The following is a 6000-nucleotide window of genomic DNA, read 5'->3' as shown; positions in this document are numbered from 1 at the left end:
GACCCTGGTTACATCACTGGTTCTTACCTCCCTAGACTATTGCAATGGCCTCCTTCTGAATGCACAAAAAAGAGTCACTAAAAAACTTCAGACTGTGCAAAACGCGGCCGCACGCCTGCTATCCAAAAAACCCAAATTCGCCCCCATCTCAGACACCCTGAGAACCTATCACTGGCTTTCTATCCAAAACAGGATAAAGTTTAAAGCCATGTGTATAGTTTACAAAGTAATGCAGGACCAGGGGCCTCGCTTCCTCAAAGATCAATTAAAACCCTACAATCCAGTCAGAACACTCCGTTCCTCTACACTTAATCAACTAATCACTCCACGCAGTAGAACAGCTACTTGGGGCGACCGTCGCTTCCTTGCTGCAGCCTCTAAGATCTGGAATACCCTACCTTACTACGTTAAATCCAGCTCATCACTCCTACAGTTTAGGAAAAAACTAAAAACGTGGTTATTTGACCAGTAACTCACATATTCAGCCCACTGTACCTACTTCTAAGGATAGACATTACTGCAGTCTAGCGCCGAGACACCCACGGGTATTTGGTTGCGCTCTACAAATGCCAGTAAATAAATAAATAAATAAATAAATCTACCTCCTACCCGCTGACACTGGGGGTCCCACAGGGATCATCTTTGAGCCCCACCTTATTCAACCTATACGTTAGACCGCTGGCTGCGGTAGTCAAGCGTTGGGGCCTGACAATGGCATCCTACGCGGATGACACGCCGCTGGCGGTCACGTTGAGTGGGGACTCAGATGTGGAGGCCCTCAGGTTTCGCGAGGGGCTACGTGCGGTGGCCAATTGGATGAATCAGAACTGTCTCCAATTGAATACTAAGAAGACAGAGGTCATGGTGGTTGGAAAGCAGGCAGGATGGTGGAATGATAACTGGTGGCCTCCCGAATTAGGAATGACCCCTTCTCCTGTAATGGAGATAAAAAATCTTGGGGTCTGGCTGGACTCTACTCTTAGTTTCACCTGCCACACTAAGAGGGTGGCAGCCTCTTGCTTTGGCATCATCAGGGGCCTTAGACCTGTACTTAAATTCTTCGATGCCCCCACCAGACAGTTAGTGGTCCAAGCCTCAGTACTATCTAGGATAGATTATGCCAGCGCGCTGCTAGCAGGAACAAACCAGGCTGAACTCATGCGGCTGCAGCGAGTGCAGAACGCCGCAGCCAGAGCGGTGGTAGGACTGCCTAGGCGTTGTCCGGTTTCAAGAACACTGCAAGCGCTCCACTGGCTGCCTGTTGGTCGGAGGATTGAGTTTAAGGTGCTTTGCTTGGCTTTTAAAATCTTAAAAGGCACGGCCCCCCCTATATTGACAAACCTATTGACCCCTTATGTCCCCTCTCGATCCTTTTTTTTTTTTTTTTTTTTTAATTTGTTTTTATTGCAGAATTAGAAACCACAGGATACAAATAGTCAACCAGTCCACTCGCGACATCCCCCCCGGTCAATAGTAAAACAGATATCGTACACAGCCATTCAGCCCGCATCCCGGAGGCCGGGCGGCATAATACTCCACTCAGTAGGAGAACCTCACGGTGCTCGTCCCATAGGGACCATGGTTGATATGTCGTTTTACGTATCTGCTTTTACCCCCCCACCCTCAACATTGCTTCCGTCAGCCATTCCAGTTGTGTAATCAGTGGTGCTGTCCATGTCGGGACCTGCCCCGAGCGCTGTAGGGCCTATCCCCTCTCGATCCTTGAGATCAATGGGTCAGTGTGCATTGCGCCGCTTATTGTCACTTCCCATTGCTTTCAGGGTTTTATAATATTGTCTATCAACCTGTGTTCATAGCGCTGCTGATTGTGACCTCGCATTTGTTTTATTATATCTTGCATCCGACCTGTGTGCATAGCGCTGCTGATTGTCACTTCGCATTGCCCTCTCCCCCACTGCCGTAAACTTAACTGAAACTGACTCGGAAGCCGGTCTGTGGCATAGTGCTCCGCATTACTTTGCTCATTGATTTTATCATTACTGTGTGCTCCACCGCTAGATCGCACTAGTCGCATTGGCCCCTAAGCACAATTGCTGCCTGATTGTTTGCGCCCATAGCGTCCTGTTGTTGTTGTTGATCCCACCATTTTGTTGTGCCTGCAGCCCGTCCCCCCCCCTTCGCTACCGCCTCCCAGTTCCCCCTCCCACGCTCCGCCCCCCTCCACTTCTCCACTTATGTCAGAAGGACCTACGCGCAGCGTTCACGCGCAGCGGTCTCGCCCCAGTTGCGCCGAAGGTGTGCCAAAGGTAAGCCCGTCTACGCCCGTCCGCGCCAAGCCCGCGCCTAGCGCCAGACCCCCTGGCCCCCGTACTACCCACCCCACCCGCATTACATACGCCGCCTCCACCCTCTTAGCCCTAAACCCCGGTCGACTCCCCAACTGCGCCCAAGCCGCCCCTGGACACACCCATGGACCCTTCACATGCAACTCCTGCAAGTATGACGGCACCAAGACCAACTCCTCATCCACTAACACCAAACAGAGACCTGACACCAACCACCTTAAATGCATCCTGCTCAACACCCGCTCAGTCCACAGACACGCCATCGACCTTTGGAATCTACTAGACACCATCTCTCCGGACGTCGCCTTCCTAACAGAAACATGGATGAACGCCTCCTCAGCCCCAGACATCACCATTGCCATCCCGGAAGGCTACAAGATCATCCGGAAAGACCGCACCAAGCAAACAGGAGGAGGCATCGCCATCGTCCATAAGAACTCCATCCGCATCTCAACCAGCTCAGACGTCAACCTTGCTAGCGCCGAGCACCTTCACTTCCAGATCCACACCGACCCCAAGACCACACTCAGAGGCACCCTCCTCTACAGGCCACCAGGACCCCGTGCACAATTCAGTGAAGACATCACTGACTTTATCATCCCACACGCCCTCCCCTCCGAGGACTACATTCTATTGGGAGACCTCAATTTTCACCTGGAAAAAAGCAACGACAGCAACACCACCACCCTTCTGGACAATCTCGCCAACCTCGGACTCAAACAACTTGTTAACTCCCCCACTCACTACGCAAGTCACACACTCGACCCTATCTTCACCTCCAGCAAACATATCTCCTTCAGTCACACCACAGCTCTCCATTGGACGGACCACAGCTGCGTTCACTTTATCTACAAAAAGACCACAGTCCACAACCATCCTCAACCTACTCTGCGAAGAAACTGGAACAAAATCACCTTCGACCAGATCTCCTCATCGCTTCTTCAAAACCCCCCTGCCCACTCTTCGAACCCTAACCAAGCAGCCATTAACCTCACTCAATGGCTAACCAACAGCGCCGACAACCTAGCTCCCCTGAAAAAACGTCAAATCAAAATAGGCAGCAAAAACGCCCCCTTGTTCAACGATGATCTTAAGAAATCCAAGAAACTCTGTCGCTCCCTTGAGAAGGCATGGAAAAAAGACCCAAACACAAGCACCAGGGACGCCTTCAAAAACGCCACCCGCATACACCACCAACTGATCCGGACTGCCAAGAAAGCCGCTTTCAAAGACCGACTTGACAACAACGCCCACAACAGCAAGGAATTATTCAACATCGTCAAAGAGTTTACCAACCCCACTGCCAACTCCACCGACATCACTCCCTCTCAAGCCCTTTGCGACTCCCTAGCTTCGTTCTTCCACGACAAAATCGCAGACATCCACAACAGCTTTGACAACCAACCCGGAGACCAACACACCCAACCTTCTGCCATACCGTCACCCCCCTTGAGCATCCTTAATGACTGGAACCCAATCTCCACTGAGGACACATCCGCCTGATGAACTCCATCCACTCAGGATCCCCCACAGACCCATGCCCTCACCACATCTTCAACAAAGCAGATTCCATCATAGCACCACACCTCCGAGACGTCATCAACTGCTCCCTCAACTCCGCCACCTTCCCGGAAAGCTGGAAACTCGCCGAACTCAGCGCTCTTCTGAAAAAACCCACAGCTGACCCCACCGAACTCAAAAACTATCGCCCCATCTCGCTCCTTCCATTCCCGGCCAAAGTCATCGAGAAAGCTGTCAACAACCAACTCGCCGCCTTCCTCGAAACCAACAAATCCCTCGACTCCTCACGGTCCGGCTTCAGAGCCAAACACAGCACTGAGACCGCACTCATCGCAGCAACAGACGACATTCGAACTCTACTGGACAATGGAGACACAGTCGCCCTAATCCTCCTCGACCTTTCCACAGCCTTCGACACAGTCTGTCATAGCACCCTGTTACAACGCCTCAGAAACATCGGAATCCAAGGAAAAGCACTGGAATGGATCACCTCGTTCCTTGCCGGAAGAACCCAGAGAGTCTGCCTCCCACCATTCAAATCAGAGGCCACTGAAGTCATTTGCGGCGTGCCACAAGGATCCTCACTCAGTCCCACCCTCTTCAACGTATACATGAGCCCCCTCGCGGCCATCGCACGCCAACATAACCTCAACATCATCTCCTACGCTGATGACTTTCAACTGATCCTCTCACTCACCAAAGACCCTAACACCGCCAAAACCAACCTACATAAAGGAATGAGAGAAGTAGCCGAGTGGATGAAGCAGAGCCGTCTGAAACTGAATTCCGACAAAACAGAAGTCCTTATCTTAGGCACCTCCCCCTCCGCCTGGGACGACTCGTGGTGGCCTGAGTCCCTTGAAAAAGCACCCATCCCGACAGACCACGCACGGAACCTGGGCGTCATTCTGGACTCCTCACTCTCGATGACCAGACAAGTCAACACCGTTTCATCATCTTGCTTCAACATTCTTCGCATGCTCAAAAAACATTTCGCTGGATCCCCACCGAAACTAGAAAAACGGTCACCCACGCACTGGTTACAAGCCGCCTGGACTACGGAAACACCCTATACGCCGGTACCACCGCAAAACTTCAGAAAAAACTCCAACGCATCCAGAACGCATCAGCCAGACTCATACTAGACATTCCGCGTAAAGACCACATTTCTGGTCACCTGAAAAACCTCCACTGGCTCCCCGTCAATAAGAGGAAACATTCCGCCTTCTAACCCACGCACACAAAGCACTTTACGAACTTGGACCCGAATGCCTCAACACACGACTTTCCTTCTACACCCCGTCCCGCCAGCTACGCTCCTCCCACCAAGCCCTTGCTGCTGTACCTCGCATCAACAAAACCACCACGGGAGGAAGATCCTTCTCCTACCTGGCAGCAAAAACCTGGAACTCACTTCCCATTCACCTTCGCCTCACTCAGAACCACCTAGCATTCAGAAAGCAACTTAAAACCTGGATATTCGACAAGTAATTCCCCACCCTTCTCCAAGCGCCTTGAGACCCTCTGGGTATGTAGCGCGCTATATAAATTAATTAAATTGAATTGAATTGAACCTGTCTGTTGTCCCACGTTTCTTGTTGAGTAGGACAGGTGGTCGCTCCTTTCGAGTAGTGGCCGCAAAACTGTGGAACTCTCTTCCTGCTGAAATTCGGGCATTGGACGACTTATTCCAGTTCAGACGTGCCATCAAAACCTTCCTTTTTAATAAATCTGATTAAGTATCTTTTATGCTGTGTTGTGTATACATTCTTATGGCGCCAGGACGCCCCTATGCTGGGGCAGCTGTGCGCGGTATAAAAACAGTTAACATAACATAACATAACAGGGTCCCTGCCAACCAGGTCCCCTGAGCCCAATCTCCTTCCCTTAAGTGTACTTGTCGTTTCCACGGTTGTCACCCCATTAGCTCACATATAAGTCCCTAGTAAAAGATACCTCTGGTACCCAGGGCCTTGTTGTTAAAGAGGGTCTCTAAAGGCTGCAGCACAAATTATGCCACCCTAAGGGACCCCTCACCAAGCACATACATACATACATTCATACACACATACATACATACATACATACTGCCACTGCAGCTGTGTGTCTTGGTGCCGACAAAACTGAAGAGTCGACATGGCACACATCCCTGTATGCGATGCCCATAAGGACT

Source organism: Lissotriton vulgaris, unplaced genomic scaffold, assembly GCF_964263255.1.
Source record: "Lissotriton vulgaris unplaced genomic scaffold, aLisVul1.2 SCAFFOLD_1669, whole genome shotgun sequence".
Classification (NCBI taxonomy): Eukaryota; Metazoa; Chordata; class Amphibia; order Caudata; family Salamandridae; genus Lissotriton; species Lissotriton vulgaris.
This window is presented reverse-complemented; position numbering follows the sequence as displayed.